The sequence below is a fragment of the Pelophylax lessonae genome, assembly GCF_965119305.1.
Source record: "Pelophylax lessonae genome assembly, chromosome: 4".
Lineage (NCBI taxonomy): Eukaryota > Metazoa > Chordata > Amphibia > Anura > Ranidae > Pelophylax > Pelophylax lessonae.
Window position 1 is genome coordinate 519,187,868 of NC_138771.1, and position 26,310 is coordinate 519,214,177.

Here is a 26,310-nt window from a genome sequence, read left to right on the forward strand (position 1 = left end):
TGTGCATGAACCCTGACCCAGCATTGTTATGGGGAAAGGTTTAATGAATAACCTCTTATGTGTACTTACACAGCCTAGTGCTACATAACTAAACTCCATTTCATGCGCAATAAACTAAATAAACTAAATTCTTAAAGTGGAGTTCCACACAAATGTGGAACTTCCGCTGATCTGTCTCCCACCCCCCCCCCCCTTCTCTGGTGCCTTTGGTGGGGAGCGAGTACCTGGCCATGGCGAGGTACATCAGAAGTTCGGCTCCCTCCTCCTTCCTCTGCTTCTAGGTCGGTAAGAGCGCAGCGTGCTTTGCGCATGCGCAGTAGGGGCCCCGGCAGTAAAGCCGCAAGGCTTCACTGCTAGGTTCCCTTATCGGCAATGGCGGCATGGATGGAAACATCGGATGCGGCATCGACATTGCTGGACTCCAGTACAGGTAAGTGTCCTAATATTAAGAGTCAGCAGCTACAGTATGTGTAGCTGCTGACTTTTAATTTTTCGGAAAGGGGGGCGGGACACCACTTTTATGTATCTTAAATGGAAAACTATCTTTAGATAGATTTTTACTCTAAAAGAATTTTATTAAAATAAATTTGATAAAAATAAAAAAAATCCGATTAAGGAAAAGATTTAAATTAAAAAAAAAAAAAAAAAAATTTTTTTATATTTTTGTTTGTTTTTAAAAATCATGGATTTTTTTTTTTTTTTTATCCATTTTGTCCAGAATAGAAGGGAATGAATACTGCAATTTTGTCATCACTAAGGGATTACATTTAGTTCTGTTTTTACAATATATTTAAGACAGAAAAGTTCCTAAAATGTTTACCAGGTAAAAAATGACCAGGCATTATGAAATCAATAAAGGAAACTTCTTTCTATGCTAGTTGCCTGGCAGCTGTTTGTATCCGGTGGCTTTACTATGTTGAGTCACTGGCCTGGAGCTAGTATGCAGCCAATAAAGTCAAAATTCTAATTCCTTCGGGTAAGTTTAGAATCATTTACTTGAACTTCTGAAGCCTCTTAATCAGCAGGACAGCTAGTATTTTCAGGAAAGGTCTGCAATAGCAGCCAGCACGCTTCTCTGTTCTCTGTCTCTTCAAGTATATTTTATATACCAGAATAAGGACCAGTAATCTGTGTTTTTGTTTTTTTAATTTCACAAAAAAGGGAACATTTAATAAAGTATATTCAAAAATACATTTCACATCAGCTCGCATCATTTTGGATACCTACAAAAATAAAATGCTGTTGGTAGGATGTTTTAATAAGGGAATAAGCCTCTTTCATTGTGCAGTACAATTCATGAATGTAGCCTGGTTTTGCCATGTCCGGAAATAAAAATGTGTGCTCATATATACATCATCTATCAAACCTGATACTGCAAGGTTCTGTCTCTTCAGAAAAAGTTTGAAAAAAAATTATTTTCCTCCTCATTAGACGAGGATGACTCGGTAATCTGTCTTTATTTTAGCTTTTGTAGTTGACACAGCAGGGCTGAGAGAGGGAAGAATAACAGTGTCTGCTAATCTGGCTCTACAGCATTGTACAAGTGTTAACATTCTAACACTGGTAGCTTACTGACTGGTAGAAAGCACATTGAGGCCTTATCGGTTTGCTGCTGCTCTTATTGTCCAGTCACAGGATGGGAAACAGTGGAGAAAAAGCTGTACTTCTAAAGTGTAATGGAGAAAAGTGAGGTCGGTGTATGTGGAATTATTTCTGGCTGTGCAGCACAGAAGAGATGAATCAGAAAAATGACTGAATTGAAGGAATTTTAGAAGTATTTCAGCTTTGCATTTTGCTGTTTGCCTGGAGTTCAACTTTATTAAAATACAGAAAAGGGTGACGTACATACAGATTTTGTGTATATTCTTTTTCATTATTTAATTACTTGAATTTTTATGCAGCAAAAAGGTAACATGAATCAAAGCAAACAAGAACATTTTTCTTTTACAGTATAATTGGTGAAGCTTTAGGAATTAAAATGCTGTATGCCATTAAAAAAAAAAGGTATACAAGAACACTACAGAATAAGCAACACTATTGAACAAACAACCAGAATCGATACCTCTAGTCGTTTATCTATGCTTTAATGTATTTGATCTCCATTTGACAGCTGTGTATCCGTTTTTGTCACTGCCATCTCTGGGCAGAATCATATGTACTCTTGTATATTTGTAAAGTAAATGATTCTTTTTTTTTTTTTTTTACCAAACTTTTATATTGCATTTACTCAAATTGTAAGAAATTAAATGTAAAGGGATAAGTCTTATATTTACTATTCGGTACGTTTTAAAGCCTTCATGTCATGGATTTGTTTGTTTTTATGTAAGGGATCGAGGTCTTTTTTTTTTTTTTTTTGTGGACTACATATTAAAGTATTTTGTTGAGCAAAGTGTTGCCAGTGTTGTGTTTCCATACAGTTTGGACTTTTTTTTTTTTAAAACTATAGGTTATTCATTTATTTCGTTCATTGACTGGCACAGCTCCTGATTCTTCTTAACCAGCTCCTGATTCTTCTTAACCATTGGCTTATACTGCTCCCTACAGTAGTAGACACCAGGCAGGAAAAAGCTTGACTACACCTATGGGCAGTCCCAGGCGGTATACACCCACTGTCAGCTATAGGCACTCAGTTTTTTTCTGCCTAGTCAGGAGGACCTAGTTCCTTGCTGGGATCTCTGGTCTTGGCAATTTTTTTCCTTTTTTTTAATTCGATTTTTTCCTATCTTTGTTATATTGTTCCTGTTGGAATCTACTATCAACTGCCGGACTGGGAGCGACGGATTGGATAATTTAGATCCAGAGGGTCCCCCCAGTCTGTCCAGCAAGGGCACGCAGACCTCAGCTCCACGCAAGTTTGGCCATGACATAGCCACACTGGATGGGGTCTGCCCTGCAAGTTAAACGTCTCAGAGGGCGCATACATAGTCGCAGTGTTCCTCCTGGCCAACAGCCACCCACATTCCGATGGAGCAATGGTTTGTCAGGAGCGGTGCCCACCCTGTTCCTGGTATGGTAAGTAGCCTGCCCCCCCCCCTTTACCCCTGGTGTGTTTTCGGGTGGACGCGGGCCCTTCCCTGGGATGGTGGGACCCCCCCCCCCCCGAGTTCCCCTCCCTCCCCCCAGCCCCTCAAGTTTCGGTAATCAATGTGGGTCGTCAGGCCCCCCTCCTTGGTTGAGGTTATGAGCTGGCTTTTGCCACATGATCTTAAGGGGGGCTTGTTGGAGTTGCTACAGGCCATGTTTTTCCTCGTCCGCAACGGGGGGGGTCGAGGGGATTGGTGACTAGGGCAGGGATGTCCTCTGGGCTCCCTGCTGCAGTTGGGTGGACAAAGCGGATGGTTTGGTATCCGTGGGTCAACGCCTCACGTGGAGCTGGATCCGGCCCAAAATTTAGGTTGTGGCTTTGCGGCCTACTAGTCGGCAGCTATGTGGGGTCCGTCTAGGAAGCTGGGCATCCAGGAAAATTTAGGCCGTGGCTTGTGGCCTATTAGGCCCTGCGGCCGAGTCGGGCGTCTCTGTCGGGGAGTTGGCCCCAATGAACATGGCTGGGATCAGTGCACTTGCGGCTGGGCCTCCACACAAACTGAGGCCACGGCTTGCGGCCTACTAGACCATGCAAGCAGCTTGGCGCCTCCTTGAAAGGGGTGGCACTGTGGGGGCGGTTTATTTTTTGATGGCAGCCATGCTGCGGTTATTATGGAGGGCACCTGCCCCTTTCTCTATCGCTCATTGACAGACGTAGTCTTCTTGATTCTCAAGAGCTGGGTTATGTTGTCTCCGCAGGAGTAGGACTAGGCAGAATGACAAAACGTTCTGGCTCCACCCTAGGGGCAGTCCCTGAGGGTATATCCTCCCTCTCTCTGCTACAGGGAATCAGTTTTTTTCTGTCTAGTCAGGAGTAAGGACCTAAGCTCCTTGCTGGGATCTTTTGGTCCTGGCAAGACTTTTTTTCTTTAAGAAAAAGACATTTTTTAGGTAGTTTTCTCCAGTGTTTTTTTCCTGTGAGATCTTCAAGCAAAAATGCCGGACTGGGCGACACTTGTGGTCACCCCAGCCGGCCTACGAGCGCGTGCAGACCATGGCATTGCGCTTGGTCGGCCGCGACATATTTAACTAAGTATGCGGGGCCGGGCGACGGGCTGGATGTTGAAATCCAGTGGTCACCCCGGTTTCTGCCTAAAAGCGCGTGCAGACCAGTGCGCTGAGTCGGCCGCGACGGAGTCCCAGTAAAGGGACTGACTTTGCGAGTTAAAAGTCTCGCTTGGACGCCAGGTACCAGAGAGTTGAGGCGTCCACAAACCCCCACCTCGGTGGAGAGGGTATTGTGAAGAGAGGGTGCCTGTCGGTTCGGTATGGTGAGTAAACGTTCCCTTTTTTTCCTCATTATGAGGCAGTATATATTATGGGCCCCTCCATATATGGTCAGTATATATCTGATACTTACAAGTCCCCCTTGTAATACAGCATGTGTTTGTGGGAAGTGGACTTGGTTCAAGAGCTAACACTCTACCCAGCAGACTGTAACATTACAGCAGACATAGGAGGTATAATCCTACCTTATGTGCAGTGTATCTCTGTAGATCCATATGTCACCTCTTAGCAGAGTGCAGGTGGATGTGCTGGGAAGACGATATCGGCGGTCCTCCGCCATTTTGCCGTAGACCGTATACATGTATGTCCTCAGGTCACGCCGGCCGCCATGTTTTTGGAGTCTTATGTCTCTTCTATGGGGGCGGCCATGTTTTGTGAGCCCAGCTTCCTCGTGGAGGGCTGGGAACGCCGGAAGGCGTACACAGGGGGCGGAGCCACGCCTTCTGCCCGGGAAAAAGCAAACAGCTCCTTCCAGTCTGTGTAAGACAGACGCTGGCTGCAGTTTGTTGGAAACTGCACTGCATCGGTTGGTGAGCCTTGGGGGTCCCTCTCTCTCTCTCTGGGATCGAGAAGCAGGTACTCTGAGGGGCGCTATTGCGCTAGGGGGAGACACACAAAAAAAAAAGAAAAAGTTTTTTTGTTTTTGCTGGCAAAGGTGTCCTGTATTAACATGGACCCTGCCACTCATGTATCTCCTCCGGATCCCCTCGAGGGGTCTGCGGGATCCTCCAGCACCCCTTTGACAATTGAATCTTTGTCAGCTATTATGGAAACTTTTGTGTCCCGGGTGGAAGTGGCTTGTCAGGGACAGGGCGCAAGAAAGCGACCCCCGCCTAACCCCTTATTATCTGAAACCTCGGATTCAGACTCTGGGCCTATTTCTGCAGTTGCAGGTACTTCATCTGGTATTGGTGTCTCGGGTCCTGTCTCTTCAGACAGTGAGGAGGATGTTTCGGCATCCGCCATAACCCGAGAGGAAGCGTTGGTAAACGCACTCATTGTATCTGTTCAAGAGACTTTAAGGTTACAGGGTATTCCATCAGAAATAGCTGAAACTGAGATCCCTTTTGGGACTAAAAAGCGCATCAAAGTGGCAAAGGTTTTTCCATTGCCCAAATGTTTTGGCAATCCAATCGATGAAGAATGGCGTCTGCCAAAACGCACCTTTAATATTTCTAAACGCATTGACAGGCGTTATCCGTTTGAGGAAACCCTTATTAAGAAATGGACAGAACCACCGGTGGTGGATTCACCCATTGCTAGATTGAATAAAGCCACGGTTATTCCTTTAGAAGACGCTCCGTCTTTTAAAGATCCAGTGGATCGCAAGATAGAAGCTATGTCTCGCACCATGTTTTCCTTGATTGGATCAGCTTTCAGGCCAATAATTGCTATTGGTCTGGTTTCGCAGGCTGTAACTGAATGGACCAAGTGGTTACGCCGGGACTTAGAAGAAGTCCCTCAGGCGGTATCAGATTTGTTGGAACAAATGATACAGGGGTTACAGTTTGTATGTGATGCGGCGTTAGACGCCACTCCATTAATGGCGCGAGCATCAGTCTCAGCAGTGGTTCTCAGGCGTACACTGTGGCTAAAAGGTTGGTTAGCTGACCAAGGTTCCAAAAAAGCATTGGCTAATATCCCCTTTTCAGGGGAGCGTCTATTTGGAGCCAACTTAGATGAGATCATTAAGGATCTCACGGGTGGAAAGAGCACCTTTTTACCGCAAAATTTTAAAGGTAGAGGAACTCGTCAAAGACGAGGGCCTTCTTTTTCTGCTCACGAGGTTTTTTCGTCCAGCGGGTGAAAAAACTAAGTCCTCCAAAGCTCCTGCAGGAGGCGTCAGGGGTCGTTGGTCGGGCAAGCAAAAGCCCGCCCCCTCCAGACCTGAAGATAAACCATCCAAAGCCTGAAGGTGCGCCCCCACCCATAACTGGGGTGGGGGGACGTCTTCGCCGGTTCCCGGATCCATGGCTTTCCAGAATCCCGGACAAATGGGTTTGCGAAGTCATAAAGTCAGGGTACAAGATCGAGTTTCGATCTCTCCCACCGGCGCGATTCTTCCCTTCCAATATCCGTCTATCCGCAGATCGTTTAGAAGATCTGCGGAGAGCAGTCACAGATCTACTACAACAAGGAGTGGTAGTCCACGTTCCTTGGACAGAACGGTTTCAAGGGTTTTATTCAAACCTGTTTACAATACCCAGGAAAGAGGGCAAAGTGCGTCCAATTCTGGACTTAAGAGCACTCAATTCTTTCGTCAACATAAGAAGATTCAGAATGGAGTCCATTCGCACGGTAGCAGCCTTCCTGCATCCAGGGGATGTCCTAGCGTCCATAGACATCAAGGACGCCTATCTTCACATTCCCATTTTCGCAGGACATCAGCGTTTTCTACGCTTTTCCGTAGAGGAGAACCACTATCAGTTTGTGGCGTTACCTTTCGGTCTCGCCACGGCTCCGCGGGTCTTCACAAAGGTGTTGGCCCCAATGTTGGCACTTCTGCGCCAAAGAGGTATATCGATTCTAGGTTACCTAGACGATCTTCTGCTTCATGCAGAATCTCCTCAGACCTTGCTACAAAACATAGAAATTACTATGATTTCTTTACAGGAATTCGGGTGGCTGGTGAACCAGCAAAAGTCTTTTCTGGTTCCCACCCAGAGGCTCGAATATCTGGGTCTAATTCTAGACACAGTCAGGACGAGAGTTTTCCTTCCGGTAGGGAAACTTCGAAAGATTCAATCAGCAGTCCAGTTGTTACTGTCCAACAGCTGGTCTTCCCTTCGGACGTGCATGAGGGTTCTGGGGTTGATGGTGGCTTCATTCGAAGCAGTCCCATTTGCCCAGTCCCATACCCGAATTCTTCAGCAAGAGATTCTTCTCAGATGGAATCGGAATCCGGAATCCCTGGACAATCAGATACGATTGAGCAAACAGACCAGAGAGTCTCTGGTTTGGTGGCTTCGGTCTCCAATGCTCAGCCAGGGAAAGTCATTTCTGCCAATATATTGGACGATAGTGACCACGGATGCCAGTCTATCCGGATGGGGAGGAATTCTCGGTCAGTTATCTGTCCAGGGACTTTGGTCCCCGGAAGAATCCAGGTTACCGATAAATGTATTGGAACTGAGAGCGATCAGACTTTGTCTGATTCACTGGACCGAGCAGCTCCAGGGCAGCCCGGTTCGGATCCAGTCGGACAATGCCACGGCCGTGGCTTATGTCAATCATCAGGGGGGCACCAAGAGTGTCCGAGCGGCCAAAGAAGTGGCTTGCATTCTTCGCTGGGCGGAACGATTTGTTCCAGCAATCTCTGCGGTGTTCATTCCGGGGGTGGAGAATTGGCAGGCAGATTATCTCAGCCGTCAGACCCTGGATCAGGGGGAATGGTCCCTCCATCCAGACGTTTTCCACCAGTTGTGCCTACGGTGGGGCACCCCGGATGTGGATCTGTTGGCATCACGATTCAACAGGAAAGTTCAGAGATTCGTGGCTCGCTCCCGCGATCCTCTAGCAGAAACCGCAGACGCACTGATCGCCCCGTGGGGGCAATACCAGCTAATATATGCCTTCCCTCCTCTCGCGTTACTGCCAAGACTTCTTCGCAGGGTAGAGGAGGAAGGAATCCCAGTAATCCTGGTAGCTCCGGACTGGCCTCGTCGAGCTTGGTACGCCGACATGGTCAGACTGGTGGCGGACGTTCCATGGAGACTTCCTCTCAGGGAGGATCTACTGTCTCAGGGACCGATCTTCCATCCTGCTTTACGATCGCTGGCTTTAACGGCCTGGCTATTGAGACCCAGGTGCTGAAGGACAAAGGTTTGTCAGCTTCAGTTATTCCTACTCTAGTTGAAGCAAGGAAAGCGACTTCCAGAAAGATTTATCATCGCACATGGAAGTCCTACATTGCATGGTGTGAACCTTTGGGGTTCCGTCCTCGGTCTTATTCGATTAGTCGAATATTGGCTTTTCTGCAACAAGGGGTGAGCAGAAACTGGCCTTGAGTACTATCAAGGGTCAGGTCTCAGCATTAGCTATCTTCTTTCAGAAGCCTTTGGCTACTCATTCCTTGGTGCGGAATTTCATCCAGGGGGTGCGACATCTGGCTCCGCCAGTGCACGCGCCGTTACCCCCCTGGGATCTTAATTTAGTGTTGTCGGTTCTTCAGAAACCTCCCTTTGAAGATATTAGGGAGATTCCTCTACCCACGTTGTCCCAGAAGGTGGCCTTCTTGGTGGCTATTACTTCTGCACGCAGGGTGTCAGAACTGGCCGCATTATCTTGTCGTTCACCATATCTGGTGGTTCATAGAGATAAGGTGGTTCTTCGTCCGAATCCATCCTTCCTACCAAAAGTGGTTTCAGAATTTCATCTGAATGAAGAAATTGTATTACCTTCCCTGTGTCCTAAGCCCAGTCATCCTCGGGAATTTGCTTTGCACTCCTTGGATGTGGTCCGGTCGATCAGGGTATACTTGAAAACGACAGACTCGTTTCGCAAGACGGATTCACTTTTTGTGATCCCAGATGGACCCAAAAAGGGGTTGCCTGCATCTGCCGCGACCATTTCCAGATGGATCAGACAGACGGTAGTGCAGGCTTATTCTATTAAGGGTCGGGAGTTCCCTGTTAAGGCGCACTCCACTCGGGCACTTAGTGCGTCATGGGCCTTTCGCCATCAGGCGTCAGTGGTCCAGGTGTGCAAGGCGGCTACCTGGTCGTCGGTGCATACCTTCTCTAAACATTATAAAGTTGATGTAATGGCATCGTCTGATGCCTCATTTGGCCGCAAGGTTTTGCAGGCCGCAATTTGAGGAGACCAGTGGTCTACCTCGAGGGTTTTTTTCCGTTGGAAAATTTTTTCTTTAGCCTCATTCTTGTTTATAATGAGCCTTTAAAACTTCTAGTTTGGCACCGGTTGGGCCTTCTAGATTGGATTTGATTTGTCAATCCCACCCCTCATTTGTGGCACTGCTTCTGGATGTCCCAGCTCTTGAGAATCAAGAAGACTACGTCTGTCAATGAGCGATAGAGAAAAATGGATTTTTGTAAGAACTTACCGTAAAATCCTTTTCTCTTAAGCTCATTGACAGACGTAGTACCCGCCCCTCTATCATTGAGTTGGGTTGGGTTAAATTCTCTGTACTGCTTTAAACAGAACTGATTCCCTGTAGCAGAGAGAGGGAGGATATACCCTCAGGGACTGCCCCTAGGGTGGAGCCAGAACGTTTTGTCATTCTGCCTAGTCCTACTCCTGCGGAGACAACATAACCCAGCTCTTGAGAATCAAGAAGACTATGTCTGTCAATGAGCTTAAGAGAAAAGGATTTTACGGTAAGTTCTTACAAAAATCCATTTTTTTAGTGCTGCGGGACCATCAGGGTACTTTGCCTCCGTGTAACAGCGGGCGACTCCCTTTTTTTTTAAAGGGGCTGTTTCCTATTGTGTGAACTTCCTATGTAGGAGCTCGGAGGGTGACCCCCCCCCCCCTTGTTTTTTTTTGTTTGTTGTTTTTTTTTCCAGGGTGGGCCCTTGGTCAGCCTCCCCTTTGCAGGATTGCAGTCGGCACGCCTCCCCAATCATGTTTTTAGGATGAGCTTAGTATATAGCGTCACCTGCCCTCCCCTGCCTCATCTGTCCATCAGATCCTAAATCTGTTTCAGCCATCGCGGAGGTGAGTCACCCTACTGGGTCTGCGTCCACATTCCCGGAGTGCTCAAAAAGTGAGGATGTATCATCTGCTCCTTTAGCCACGCTTGAAAAGGTGCTGGTGGATGCACCGATTGTGTTAGTGCGTGAGGTTTTAAACATGGCAGGGGTTGCTGCTTCAGAGGCGCCAGTCCCTTTTAGCATCACAGTCTCTCCACAGTGGCGGGGCTGTTCCCCTTTCCCGCTGATTTTGACTTCATTGTCACAAAGCAGTGGGGCTGTCCAAAACGCACTCTTGTGGTCCCTAAGCATTTTTGCTATGCGGTATCCTTAGGGGGATTTCCTGCTGAAAAAGTGGACGGTCTCACCTGTAGTGGACTCGCCGGATTCAGGTTAAAAAAGCTACTTTAATTCCGTTTGAGTAGTCCCCAGCCTTTAACGATCTGGTTGATAGGAGAGAGCAGGCTCTGGCCCGCCATATGTTTACTGTGACTGGTTCAGCACTTAGGCCGGTACTTACTATTGCCCTGGTGTCGCAAACTCTGACCCAGTGGGCTAAACTTTTACGCCGGAACCTAGAGGGAAAACAGCTTCCCCCTGCCTTTTGCGGAGTTGGCAGATCAGTTGGTTAAGGGGCTACGGTTTTTCTGTGATGCCTCTTTGGTTTGCTCTTGATTTCTAGCTGTATCAGCAGTGGTCCTTTGGTGTATTATCTGGCTGTAATGCTGGTCTGCAGACCAGACTTCTAAGAAGGCCTTATCTGATCTCCCATTTGTAGGGGATCACCTGTTTGGAGCTTCCTTGGATGACATCATTAAGGGTCTCATGGGGGGGGAGAGTACTCTTCTTCCGCAGGCTACCAAGGGCAAGGAGCCTCGTTTGTACATGTGGGTCATTCTTCTTGTCTCATAAGAGGCTTTTTTGTCCCTCAGGGTCTCAAGACGAGGGATCTAAGCCCTTCAGGGCCTCCACCAGAGGTTCAAAGAGGACCTGGTCTGGCAAGCCATGAGTGGGCTCTTCCAGACCTGCAAACGTGGCTTCCACTGCATGAAGGGGCGCTCTCTCCTGTCCCTGGGATGGGGAACATCTTTGCTGGTTCCTGGATCCGTGGACCTCCCTGGTACAGGACAATTGGTTCCACAAAGTCATTTGGACAGGCTACATGATCGAGTTTCGGTCTTCTCCTCCAGAAGGGTTCTTCCCTTCCAACCTGCACTTATCCCCAGATCGCTTACAGGGTCTCTTTGGGGCAGTGCAAAACTTGTTACTTCAAGGGGTGATTGTCCCGATTCCGACTTTGGAACGTTTTCAGAGGTTTTTACTCTTTACAGTTCACAATAAGGAAGGCAAGGTATGTCCAATTCTGGACCTCAAGGCGCTAAACTGTTTTGTGTGGATACAGAAGTTCCGAATGGAGTCCATTCGCATGGTATTGGCGTCCCTACATCAGGGGGATTTTCTTGCTTCTATCGACCTCAAAGATGTACTTTAACCAGCGCTTCCTCTGCTTTGCTGTAAACTAGGAGCGTGATCAGTTTGGCGTTAGCCTCCGCTCCTCGGTTCTTTTCAAAAGTATTGGCCCTGGTGCTAGCTTTAAGTCAGCAGGAGATCACGGTACTGGGGTACCTGAATGATCTTCTGCGAGAAGAGTCTCCAACTGCTCTGATGGACAACTTGGAGATTACTCTGCAAACTCTGAGGGAGTTTGGTTGGATCTGTACTTTCAGAAGTCTGCTATGGTTCCGTCAACAAAACTGGACTATCTAGGTCTGACTCTGGCCACCTTGTTTTTTCTCTGGAAAACCTCCATCAGCTTCTGTTGTCCAGCAGACGGTCATCCCTCTGGGTTTGCATGCGGGTGCTGGGCCTGATGGTCTCTACCTTCGAGGCGGTTCCGTTTGCACAGTTCCACATTAGATCTCTGCAAAAAGTGATTCTGGTGAAATGGGACAAGAATCCACAGTTTGTAGAAGTGGCTTCGTTTTCTGGCACTTTTGACAGGGAAAATTCTTTCTCCCTCCTGTACTGGACAATTGTCACCACGGATGCAAGAGTCCAGACTACTGATCTATGTACTGGAACTTTGAGCGATCACACTTTGTCTAGATCATTGGACAATTCCTCTTCGGGGTGTCAAGTATGAATTCAATCGGATAATGCCATGGCCGTGGCCTATGTCCATTCCTGGCGGCTCAGGAAGTAGCCAGCATTCTAAGGTGGGAAGAACGATCATTCCAGCCCTCTCTGCTGTACACATTCCATGGAAGGTACAGAGGTTTCTGGCACGGTGTCGGGATCCTCTGGCTGACACCACAGACACATTTTAGTGGCTCAAGACTGGCCTCGCTGGTCTTGGTACGCCAATGCTCTTTGGAGACTTTCTCTCAGGCAAGATCTGCTGTCCCATGGGCCAATCTTCCATCCTGCATCACAGTTGCTGGCTTTAACGGCTTGGCTGTTGAAAGCCAGGTGCTGAAGGATAGAGGTTTGTCTGAATTGGTGATTCCTACGCTGTTAAAGGCTAGAAACTCTAACTCTTGGAAGATCTACCATTTTACTTTGAAGACGTACATTGCTTGGTGTGTCTCTTGGGGTTCTCCCTCGCTCCTTTTCGGTGGCTCGGATCTTGGCTTTCCTCCAATGGGGGGCAGAGCAGCGCCTGGCCTTGAGTACCATCAAGGGCCAGGTTTTGGCCTTGGCGGTTTTCTTTCAACGTCCATTGGCCACACATTCCTTGGTGCGTACCTTTTTATCCAGGGAGTTTGATGCTTGGCTCCTCCAGTGTGGTCTTCATTGCTGCTTTGGGACCTCAACTGTGTTGTCAGTTCTCCAGAAACATCCCTTTGAAAATATTCGGGAGGTTCCCTTGCTTACTTTGTCCCAGAGGGTGGTCTTTTTGGTGGCTGTTACTTCTGTGCGCAGGGTTTTGGAGCTGGCGGCGTTGTCTTGTTGTTCATCTTACCTGGTGGTTCACAGAGATAAGGCGATTTTGTCCATCCTTCCTTCCAAAGGTCGTCTCTGATTTCCATTTGAATGAAGACCTTGTGTTGCCTTCCCTATGTCCCAGGCCTAAACATCCTAAGGAAATTGCCTTGCATTCCCTGGATATGGTTCGGGCAATCAGGATTTCCAGGATGTGGTTTGGACAATCAGGGTGTAAATAGCAGCTGAGGAGTCTTTTAGGAAGTCAGACTCCCTATTTGTACTCACTGATGGACCTTGGAAAGGGTTGGCCGCTTCTGCTGCGACCATTTCCAGATGGATCATACAGACGGTGATGCAGGCCTATTCAATTGGGGGTCAGGTTCCTCCTTTTACCTGTTAAGGTGCACTCTCCTTGGGTGCTTAGTGCCTCCTGGGCCTTCCATCTTCAGGCATCAGTGATGCAGGTTTGCAAGGCGGCCACCTGGTCGTCTGCACTTTCACAAAGTTTTATAAAGTTGATGTGTTTGGCATCTGCAGATGCTTCTTTTGGCTGCTGTTTAGAGGACCTGGTTCTCTTTGAGGGTGTATTGTTTTTTCAGGTGAGCTCCATGTTACCCGGTTGGCTATGCTTAGCCTTGGGATTTTTTTTCTGCTGTTTTTCCACACCGCTCATGTTTAACACTGCTTTGGGATGTCCTAATGGTTAAGAAGAATCAGGAGTTCGTCAATAACGAAAGGGGAAAATGGGATTTTTGACTTAACGTAAAATCCATTTCTCTGATGTTCATTGACGGACACAGCACCCACCCCTCTGTGGAGTTGGCTTTCTTCTCACATTGCTTGTAACAAAACTGAGTGCCTATAGCTGAGAGTGGGTGTATACCCCCCCCCCCCCTGGGACTGCCTATAGGTGTACTCAAGCTTTTTCCTGCCTAGTGTCCTACTCCTGGATCGGGGGGGGGGGGGGTATAACCCAATGGTTAAGAACCAGGAGCTGTGTTCGTCAAAACATCAGAGAAATAGATTTTACAGTAGGTCAAAAATCCCCTTTTCTTTCGTTCATTGATGGAGACTAGGCCGAAAATAATTGACTATGCCTATAGGGCAGTCCTAGGGGGTATACTCTCACTTTCTGCTATAGGACTCCTGCTTTTTTTCTGCCTAGTCAGAGTAAGGACCTAGTTCCCCTGTGAGATCTCTGGTCCTAGCATTTTTAACTTTTTAAAAAAAAAAAAATTTTCCCCTTTCATTTTTTTTTTGTTTTTTTTTCTCAGCTGCGATCAACTGCTGGAGTTGGCGACCCACTGGATATCCTAGATCCTTACAGTCCTCCTAGTCCGGCCAGCGAGTGGGCGCAGGCCTCAGCTCAGTGCTAGGTTGGCTGCGTCTTAGCCCCACTGGACGGGAGCTTGCCGACGAGTTAAATGCCTTGCGAAGAAGCATAGCCTCGGTCACGACCTGAGTCGTAGCATACCTCTGGCCCCCAGCACCCCCATTCCAAGATAGTGCGGTGGTCTACCTGGAGTGGTGCCTGCCCGGTTCCAAGGTGTGGTGAGTAGCGTCCCCTCTGGTGATTTCTCAGGGTGGATGTAGCCCTCCTCCCCTGGCTTGGTAATTCCCCATGTGTCCTTCCCAAATAGGGCAACCCTCACTACCGCAGTCCCTTTGCAAAATACCTCCCATTCACCCTCACCTAGCTCCCCCCTAAGTCCCCCCGGGGTGGCCATGCTGTATACGTGCGATGTAGTGTCAAGCCGTGATGGTGACGGGAGGGGTGTGCCGCCAGCTGCTCAGTTTGCAGATTTCTGGGGTAATGGTCATGGTGGGGGTTCCCTGCCAGGGCACCGCTTGCTGGCTAAATGTATCTAGGAGTCCCGGGAGTCACGTGGGCACCGCTATTTTGCCGTGGATGGCTACTGTCTGTATCAGCGGCCATGTTTTTGTAATTTCCCATTGATTTCAAAGCGGCAGCCATTTTCTTGTAGCCTGTGGAATGGTGAACCGGCAGTGGGCCTCTAGTGTTAGTGCCTGCATTTCCTCTTCCTCTCTGATCGCCGCACGGCATGCAGCTTGGCGCTCTGTGTCCCGCCTGAGTCGGTGGTGGAGAGTACCTGTGGGTGTACAAAGTTCCCTCTTTCTGCTATAGCAGTGTGTATGGTGCGCTGGAACCTGTGGTGCAGCGGTGGAGGAATTTTCACAGCGATTTTTGCTGGCAGTTGCCAGGTCAACTATGGAGCATGTGTCACCACCTGAACCACTCTCAGAACCTGCGGGACCCTCCTGGTCTCAGTCTGCTTTGGCGGCCATGACGGTGGTCCTGCAGTCACTGATGTTCAAAGTTAATATGGCCCTTTAAAATAGGCTTAGCAAAAACTGTCCCCTGCCTTCACCTGCATCCTCTGTTTCTTCAGATTCTAAGGTTGATTTGGCAGCTGGAGACGCAAGTCACCCTACTGGTCTTCTTTTTTTTTTTTTTTTATTTATAATTTTATTTAGAATTTTCAGAGGAAAAAAGAAAGAACATTACAGAATATATAACTCCTTAATAAGTAAATAGCTTACAAAGACATCAACCACATCATTTTTCTCATCACCTAGGTCTAATAAAGACCTCTGGAGATTCCGGACTCATTAATATATAATCATTTGTCAAATATTCAGCTAGGACAAGATATTGTTAGGTCATCAAGTCTCCGTCTCTATTCCCGCTCATTTAATCCTTACCTCTCTTTACTTCCTTATACTTTAACTTGAATAACCTAGCCTTTAATCTTGTCTTAGTTTCCACCTTCTTCTTCTGTCTGTTCATTCCCTTCCTTTTCTATATTACCCCCCCCCTCTCTCTCCTCATTCATACCCCCCCTCTCAAGGAGTGGCAAAGAACCCCTCCCCTCTCATACATCTCCTATACTCTGAGATGGGGGCCCCAGCAATTGTTTGCCCGCATCTGAGGATATAAATAAATTCCATGTTCTCCATGTTTTTTTGTATTGTTCCTGTTTGTGTTGTGAGGAAAGCATGAGATCCTCCATTTTATTAATATGTTCTAATTTTCTAGCCCAATCGAACACCGTTGGCGCTTGTCTATTTCTCCAATGTTGGGGTATACATGCTCTTGCGGCATTCATCATGTGCGGTAGTACTGATCTTGCATATTTCCTCTCTGACTGATCTGATATTTGCAGGAGGCAGAAGGCAGCTTCTTCCTTGATTTTATAGTCTGTTACTTTTTGGACTATATCACCAATCTCTGACCAAAATTTCTTTATCTCTGGACAGTTCCAGAAAATATGATATATTGTGCCTTCCCCTTCTCCGCATCTCCAGCACCTATCCGATTCTTGAATGTACCACTTATGCAATTTATCTGGTGTGTTATACCACCTAGTCAGGATTTTATAATTTATTTCCTGCATTTTCGTGCATTTAGTTGGTCTAAATATTGCCCTAAACATTCTTTGCTTCTGTGTGTCCGTTATGTCTATATTTAGATCCACTTTCCATTTTTCCAACCATTTCAGATTCGCTTGGACCAATGGGGTGTTCAACATTCTATATAGAATCGACAATGGGCGGTATACACCTCCTGTTTTCTCACATAGTTTTTCAAAGTGTGTCAGTGGTTTCTTAAATTTTTCCGGCTCCGGCAGCGACTCTAAAAAGTGTCGCAATTGCAATGCCTCCCATAAGAGTAGCCTATATGGACCCTCCTCATCTATTAGTCTACCGATTGAAGGCCATATCTGCTGGCTTGTAAAATTTTTGATGCCATCTTGTCCTGTTTCCCACAGTTTTTTAAAATGCTGTCTCTCTAAACCTGGGGTAAATTTAGGGTTTCCCAAGATCGGATATAATGGGGATTCCATTGAGGTTAAATTTTGTCTCAGGGTCTGATGAAACCCTATTCTTATTGTATTTCCCAACAAGGGATGTAACTTCAAGGGTTTAGGGAGCGTCTTATAGCACCAGATTGCCCTCTTTAATGAGACCGCCGTTTGTGCTTGTTCCATTTGGACCCATCTTTTCGATTCCCAATGGTGCCACCAGTCCAATATTCTATTTAAATGGATGGCGTGGTAGTATCTACGCAGGTCGGGTATAGCCAACCCCCCCCCCATGTTTTTGGGGAGTGTTAGCGTATTGCGTGCTATACGTGGTTTTTTACCCGCCCAGATGTATCCTCCAATCACACCCTGGATAGTTTTGAAGAAACTATTAGGAATTTTGACTGGGAGCGCTCTCATGATATATAAGTATTTTGGCAGGATGTTCATTTTGATTAAATTTCCTCTTCCAAACCATGACTGGAGGCCTCCCCTCCATTGTTCCAGAGTTTTCTTTGTCTCTCCAATCAAAGGGGTGAAGTTTAGTTCATAGATCTGGGCTAAATTAGCGGATATATACGTCCCTAGATATTTCACTGCTTTCTCTACCCATGAGAATCTGAAGTTGCTCTTTATTCTGTCTTTATTTGTTTGTGATATTCCCACTCCCATTGCTTCAGATTTCCTATAGTTTATTTTGAAATTTGATAACTCTCCATATTGTTTAATTTCCTCTAGGAGTACTGGTAGCGAAATTTCTGGTTCTGTCAGAGTAAACAGTAAGTCGTCTGCATACGCTGCAGTCTTGTATTGTTCCTTACCTACTGTGATTCCCTTTATGTCCTGATTCAATCAAACTTTATTCAAGAAGGGCTCTAATGTCAGCACGAACAACAGGGGAGATAGTGGGCAACCCTGTCTTGTGCCATTTTTTATACTAAGAGGTTCCGACAACACACCATTTGCCTTCACTCTTGCGGTTGGGTTGGAATAAACCCTAGTTATTCTTTCCCGCATTATTTCGCCTACTCCTATATACTTGAGCACCGACTGCATAAAGGTCCATTCAACTCTGTCAAAAGCCTTTTCTGCGTCGGTGCTCAGTATGATGCATGGTAGTTCTTCTTTGGTGGCTATATGAATTAAGTTGAGAACTCTTGTAGTGCTGTCCTTTGCTTCCCTCGCCACCATAAAACCCACTTGGTCTAAGTGTATTATTTTAGGGAGTACCTTTGCCATCCTTGCCGCTAAGATTTTTGTGAAAATTTTTAGGTCCGTATTTAAAAGCGAAATGGGCCTATAACTTCCGCAATTTGAGGGATCTTTACCCTCTTTTAAGATTAGCGTTATATACGCCATTAACGTATCCCTAGGTAGCGTCCCCTCTATTCCTCTCTCATTAAACAGTCTCTCCATGTATGGTCCCAAGATGGGGGCCAATACATGGAAATACTGTATTGTCAAGCCATCAGGGCCTGGCGCTTTACCACTTTTCATACTTTTTATGGCCTGATCTATTTCCGTCTGTGACATGTGCCTTTCCAAGTCGTCCTTATCTTCTTCAGAAAGTTTCGGTAGACCTGATTGTGCCATATAGTCGTCCATTTCCTTTTGCGATTTTCCTATTTCCGGTAAATTATATAGTAATGAGTAGAAATTCCTAAATTCTTCCGTTATTTGATCAGGCAATATTTTTTTAACTCCTTCTGGGGATAGAACTACTGGATCTTCATCCATGCACCTGAAGTGCTCTGATAGCGAGACTGATTCCTCTTCTACTATAGCCGCGCATGAAAAGGCGCTTGTGGATGCACGGATTGTATCAGTTTGGGAAACTTTAAAATTGGAGGACACAGCTAATGCTGCGTCAAACAAAATTTGGTACCCGCAGACCATCCAAGGCGATTAAGGTATTCCCCTTTCCTGCCTATTTTGACAATATTGTCACAAGTCAGTGGGGTTCCCCAAAACGCATGGTCAGGGTACCTAAACGTTTCGCTAGGAGGTATCCTTTTGAATAGTCCCTTTTAAAGAAATTGACATTTCCGCCGGTGGTGGATTCCCAGGTTTCTGGGTTAAATAAAGCCACACTGTTACCGGTGGAGTAGAGCGGAGTCTCTGGTCCGATACCGTTTTTAATTTGGCCGGTTCAATTTTTTTTTTTTCTAAACAAAATTTATTGAAATTTTCATAAAGTAATACAAACATTAAGTAGGAAATAAGACAAAGGTCAACATATAATAATACTTGGTCAAAGCAATAGGCAACTTTTAGAGAGGCAACCGGACATTTGACCTAGCAAGGTGAGGTGGGGGGAGGCTTGGGAGGGAAAGAAAAAGTGTAAGGAGGGTAGATAGGGAGGGCAGGGGGGGGGGGGCTAGGAAACAGGGAAGAAGAGATGAGGGGGGGAGGTAAAAAGGGAGAACGTGAATATCATACGAGACAAGTGGCCAAAGGGAATTAAGTAACTAATACACGAGGCAAGATAAATACTCATGGAGCAATCTGGAAGCTGGAATACAACATAGAGCTTAATTACATAGAGGCAGAAGCCGGTCCCGGGTATTGTAAGGGAAATCTGAATATAAACCATTCAAGGGGAGGACCGGGTCAAAAAGTAACAATGAGTAAACAAAAGAACTTTGGGTGCTTGTTGCATCATCCTGATGTGAGGAAGGGTGAAGAGTTAGTAATGGGAGGAAGTCTCAGGTTTGCTGATCGATGTCTTCGGAGGTTGGAGAATTGGGGTGTAGAATGGAAAGAGCAGTCTGTCCCTGTATCGAGGAGGATCTCACTAGGGAGGCATCAAAATTTTCTAGACCCTGTGCCAGGGTCTGTGGCAAGGGATATTTAGCTAAGTAGGCGTCCCATTTGGAGAGAGTCCGAGGGATTGGACGAGTGGAGAGGAGAGTATCCAGTAAGTCCTTCCTGAGAAGCTGATGAAGTTCCATCCGTACGTCATGTAGGGTAGGGGGGGAGGTGAAGATCCACTTGTTGAGAATGGCTCTTATGGCCAGCATGTAGAGTGTAGCGAGCCATGGCCTATGTTGTACCATAAGGGACGAGTGGCACTTATTGAGAGCAAGCAGTCCTCCATCCAGAAGTCCAAACAAGAGCATCAGCGGGTTACGTGTAATAGGAATGCCTGTAACAGAGGATGCAAAGGATTCAATCCTGTCCCAGAACTTAGTGATAACTGAAAAGTTCCAGAGCCTGTGTGCTAGTGAAGGCCTATGAGCCATACACCAGGAGCATTTTTGCGGAGCATTGGATGATGGAGACATTGAGAAGGGGGCATATGCCTGGTGAATGATTTTAAGTTGTTGCTCCCTCCAGAATTCGTTAATTACAAAGGTCCGTGTTGTATGATATCCCTTGAGAATAGAGGAGTTGAGACTTGGCCGGTTCAATTTTGAGGTCAGTGTTTGCCATAACCTTGGTCTCCCAGACCTTAACAGAATGGGCAAAGCTTCTGTGCCAGGATTTGGAAGGGGGTCAGCATCCTCCTGAGCTGGTGGGCCAGTTAGTACAAGGCTTACAGTATATCTGTAATGCCTCTCTGGACATGGCTCCCATAGCCTGCAGGGTGTCCATGACGGAGGTGACTCTTCGCCGCATGATTTGGCTGAAATGCTGGTCTGCGGACCAGGCTTCCAAAAGGCTGCTGACCGATCTCCTCTTTGTAGGAGACCGCCTGTTCGGAGCTGCTATGGAAGAGATCATTAAAGGTCTTGCGGGAAGTAAGCATACTCTGCTTCCACAGGTTACCAAGGGCAAAGAGCCTTGTCGAAAGTGTGGGCCTTTCTTGCCACAGGATCACAGGACAAGGGATCAAAATCTGCCTGTAACTTCGCGGGAGGTTCCAAGAGACCCTAGTGGGGTAAGCCAAAATCGGGTTCCGCTGGGCCCCCAGACAAGTCCATTTCTGCCTGAAGGGGCGCCCTTACCTGTATCTGGGGCGGGGGGTTGACTTTGCTTCTTTCCAGACCCATTGACCTCCTTGATTCAAGACAAGTTGGTCTACAAGTTGATTCAGTCCGGTTACAAGATCAAGTTTTGGTTTTTGCCTCCAGGCAAGGTTCTTCCCTTCCAACTTGTGTCTGTCCCCGGATCGTCTGTGAGGTATTCTCGGGGCAGTATAGGATCTGCTCTTACAAGGAGTCATTGTACCAGTTCCAGAGTCTGAACGTTTTCAGGGGTTTTATTCAAACTTATTTACTGTTCCTAGGAAGGAAGGAAGGCAAGGTCTGTCCTGTCCTGGATCTCAAGGCCTTGAACCGCTTCATGTGGGATTAGAAATTTCGGATGGAGTCCATTTGCACGGTAGTGGCATCCCTTCATCAAGGGGATTTTCTAGCCTCTATTGATATCAAGGACGCTTACCTTTATATCCCAATATATGTCGGGCATCAGCATTTTCTTTGCTTCGCCGTGGGCGAGGAGCACTATCAATTCGTGGCGTTACCCTTTGGTCTCACCTCTGCTCCTCGGGTGTTCACAAAAGTTTTGGCCCCGGGGTTAGCTTTGCTAAGGCAGAGGGGGATTGCGGTACTGGGGTACCTCGACGACCTTCTTCTGTGAGCAGAATCTCCGATTGCCTTTAAAGACAATCTGGATATCACTGAGCGAACTTTGCAAGAGTTCGGCTGGAAACTGAATTTTCAAAAAATCGCCTTTGATTACGTCCAACAAATGGAACTACCTGGGTCTGACTCTGTATTTTGCCCCAACCCAAGTGTTTCTCCTGGAGAAAAAACTCCGGAAGTTGCAGGATGTGATTCGGCTTTTGTTATCCAATCGGCGGTCATCTCTCAGGACTTGCATGAAAGTGCTGAGCTTGATGGTCTCCACCTTCGAGGTGGTTCCAGTTGCTCAGTTCCATACCAGACCTCTGCAAAAGAAAATTCTTACCAAATGGAACAAGAATCCACAGTCCCTAGACAATCTGATCCTGTTAAGCCGGGTACGAGGGGGTCCTTGATATGGTGGCTCCGCTCCCTGGCGCTTCGACAGGGAAAATCCTTTCTTCCCCTGTACTGGAAGCTGGTCACCACGGATGCCAGCCTGTCGGGGTGGGGAGGTGCCTTGGACACAGATCCAGCTCAGGGGGTTTGGACTCTGAAGGAGTCCAGTCTGCCAATCAATATCCTGGAGATTTGGGCGATCAGGCTCTGCCTGTCCCTGTGGACAGATCATCTGCAGGGGCGCCCAGTAAGGATTCAATTTACCAACGACGCAGCTATGGCATATGTCAATCATCAAGAGGGCACCAAAAGTGCCCTAGCGGCCAGAGTAGTGGTGGGCATTCTAAGGTGGGCAAAACTCTTTGTTCCAGCCCTCTCTGCAGTGCATATTCCAGGGGTGGAAAATTGGCAGGCAGACTACCTCAGTCGGCAGGAGCTAGATCAGGGAGAATGGTCTCTTCACCTGGAGATGTTTCAACAACTGTGTCTTCGGTGGGGGGGACTCCCGATGTGGACCTGTTGGCCTTTCGTCTCAACTGGAAGGTTCAGAGGTTTGTCTCAGGGATCCTCTGGCCAACGCCACAGATGCTCTGGTGGCCCCTTGGGGCCAGTATCATCTAACGTATGCCTTTCCTTCACTAAAACTTCTGCCGAGATTTCTGCACGGAATCAAGGCAGAAGAGATTCTGGTGGCACCAGACTGGCCACTCTGGTCTTGGTACGCAGATCTAGTAAGACTGGTTGCCAATGTCCCTTGGAAACTCCCTCTCCGAGAAGATCATTTGGCTCAAGGACCGATCTTCCATCCTGCTTTACAGCCGCTGGCTTTAACGGCTTGGCTATTGAAAGCCAGGTACTGTTGGAATCGGTAATTCCTACACTGTTGAAAGCCAGAATATCTACTTCTAGGATGATTTATCATCGAGTCTGGAGAGTGTACATTGCTTGGTGTGAGTATCGAGGGTTCCCCCCCCCCCCCCCCCATTCCTTTTCGGTGTCTCTTCTTTTGAAGTTTCTCCAAAGAGGGGTAGATCAGCGTTTGGCCTTGGGCACCATCAAGGACCAGATTTCCTCCTTGACTATTTTCTTCCAATGCCTGTTGGCCACAAATTCTTTCGTTCAGGGAGTACGCCGCTCCCACTGCAAGGTCTCTGTTGCCTCCATGGGACCTTAATCTGATAATGTTGGTTCTTCAAAAACCACCTTTTGAAAATATTTGTGAACTTCCTTTGCTTACATTGACACGGTGGCCTTCTTGGTGGCTAAGTGGTGCTAATTCTCTGCCAGTCGTTCCTTCCTAGGGTCGTTTCTGGTTCAACTTCAATGAAGACATTTTGTTGCCTTCATTGTGTCCTAAGCCTAAGCACCCTCAAGAGATTGCCTTACATTCCTTGGATGTGGTTCGGACAATCAGGGTGTACCTGGCGCCAACCGAGTCGATTCGGAAATCTGATTACTTGTTTGTCTTTACGGATGGTTCTCGTAAGGGGCAGGCTGCATCTGCTGCGACCATTTCCAGGTGGATAAGGCAGACAGTTGTGCGGGTCTTTTCCATTAGGGTCAGGTTCCTCCTTTCCCGTTTAAGGCGCATTCTACAAGGGCGCTTAGTGCCTCCTGGGCCTGCCATCATCAGGCATCAGTGGTCCAGGTTTGCACGGCAGCCACTTGGTTGTCTGTGCACACCTTCAAAAAATTTTACAAGGTGGATGTATTCGCATCTGCGGATGCTGCTTTTGGCTGCAAGGTTTTGCAGGCCGCTGATGGAGAGGCTTAAGCCTCTTGAGGGTGTAATTTTTTGTCAGGTGAGCTCAAGTTGTTCTTGGTTGAGCTCCTGTGTTACCTGATTGGCTATGTTTAGCCTTTTTGGGAAGTATGGTTATTGCTGTGTTTTTTCCACCCCTGCTTTGATACTGCTTTGGGACATCCCAAGGGTCAAAGAGGATATTGAGCTGTGTCCGTCAATGAACATAGTGAAAACTGGATTTTTGTCTTACCGTAAAATCCTTTTCTCTGATGTTCATTGACAGACACAGCACCCACCCCTCTGTTGAGTTGGATTATGTATTTTTCTGACACTGCTTGTTACAAAACTGAAGTCCTATAGTGGGAAGTGGGAGTATACCCCCCAGGACTGCCCTATAGGCGTAGTCAATTATTTTCCGCCTAGAGTCCTACAGCGTAACCCAAGGGTCAAAGAAGATATGGAGCTGTGTCCATCAATGAACATCAGAGAAAAGGATTTTATGGTAAGTCAAAAATCCAGTTTTTCTTTGCACTGCACTTGTCCAATCCCTGTACCTTTTGCAAAATTTCAGTCTGTTCCTGATGTTTTTCCTGGAGAGAAGTGGCTTCTTTGTTCCCCTTCGTGACACCAGACCATCCTCCAAAAGGAAAAATCATTTGTTCCCCTTCGTGACACCAGGCCATCCTCCAAAAGGAAAAATCACAATAAAGATCCGGCGCTTACCAATTGGTGATGGTGAGGAGTAGAGTGCCTGACTGATCCTAAGCTGCTGTAGGAGAAACCCCTTGGGGAGGGGGGCAACCGAAAAAAGCACACAGTTGGAGGGAAAGCGCTGACAGGAGCAGGCTACCTAGAGATGGTAACCACTAACAGTGCCTTATCCAGTGAGCACTAGGAGACAAGCTCAAAAAATATCCAAGTTTATTGAAGTCCAAAATATAAAAACAAATTAAGCCAGATCTAAACAAAAACAAAGTTCCACTGATGCAAATTGCAGAAGGGGAAGCCATGATCCGTCCTCCACGATGGAGTCTGCACTGGAGCCGTGTAGAGTAGCAGGCAGGAGGATGTTCTCTCCGGTGGAAGAGGGGAGGGGGGCGGTTGCCGAGTGCCACTTGATGGAGGAGGGGGGCAGCCTCGCTGAGTGACCGGGATGGATGGACAGACAGTGCAGCATGCCTTGGCCATGGGAAGCTGCAGACTGGTCACTGTCCGCCTGTTACTGCGCTGGATGATGATGTCCTCACCGTGTTCAGGCCCTGGGCCTCAGGGGGAGGAGACGGAAGGAGGAGAAAGCGTCCGAGGTCGTCCTGTCGCTATGGTAACATGTTTCGCTCCCATGAGCCTTGTCAAACCTGGTGGTGTATACCCACCAAAGTTGTTGTGAAAGACCAATCATGTAAGGTGTTCTCTCTATGGATCGAATAATCCACAAAAGAACTCTGTGCACTAAGCTCCCATATATAACCCAGATGGGGTGTGATTGGTGCCACGCCTAACACCATGCCTGGTGGCTCGAGTGAGCGTGCAAACGCCGCTCCGATGATTGCCACCTCGTAGGGGTGAATGGCGCGGGAGCGCCGGCATTCACAAGCCCTGGAAAGATGACGTGCTGTGATACAGACGCAATGACGCCACTAGACATTGATGTCTTGTGTCAGGCACAGAGACATGGCGCCAATGTGTAGGTGGCCCTGCCCATCACAAGGAAAGGAGGGGACAGCAGGGGAAGAAGCACCTCCCCTAATAATACGTCGCAGCTCCCGGAGCATACCGAACCACCACCAGAGCGAGCGTCCATCGCCAAACAGGCTCTGGCAAAAGCATAGTATAATGTAGTAAATTAACATCAACAATGAGTATTAGTTGAAGATACGGCCAAGGCAGTGTTAGACCATAGTGGGCAAGTAGGTGTCTTCCACCTGGGTTCAGTACAATAAATAAAAAGGTCTTGTACTGCCAGTGACACACCTCCATCCCTAAATATACATGCGCAAGAAAAAAATGTAGCCCTGGGACTTTAGATGAGGAGAACACTAGTGGCCATTAGATGTAAAATAAATAATAGTAGTGATTTTATTAAGAATATGCATATGCCAATTTAATCAGTCATAAAATACATGGTGTCAGTGGGAGTTAACAGCGTCCGCTATTTGGTATTAGGGGGAGGAATAGAGCTGCCATCATAAGTGTCAGTGGGAGGTGTAGTGCGCCATCGTTGGTGTCAGTGGGAGAATTATTGCCCCATCGTTGGTGTCAGTGGGAGGTGTAGTGCTCCATCGTTGGTGTCAGTGAGAGGATTATTGCCCCATCGTTGGTGTCAGTGGGAGGTGTAGTGCCCCATCGTTGGTGTCAGTGGGAGGATTATTGCCCCATTGTTGGTGTCAGTGGGAGGTGTAGTGCCCCATCGTTGGTGTCAGTGGGAGGATTATTGCCCCATCGTTGGTGTCAGTGGGAGGTGTAGTGCCCCATCGTTGGTGTCAGTGGGAGTAGTAGTGCCCCATCGTTGGTGTCAGTGGGAGGAATATTGCCCCATCGTTGGTGTCAGTGGGAGGTGTAGTGCCCCATCGTTGGTGTCAGTGGGAGGAATAATGCCCCATCATTGGTTAGTGGGAGAAATAGTACCTCATTGTCAGTGGCAGGAGCTATGCCCCACTATTGCTGACAGTGGAGGGAATAATGCCCCAAGGGCCAGATAAAAGCAAGCAAAGGACCATGGTTTGGATACTACTGCCCTAATGCATTTAACCTGTGGATACCTAACACATCTGTGTTGTAATGCACTAAAATGATGTAGTTCTGTTGTACTGCATTCAAACTAAAAGGGCTGC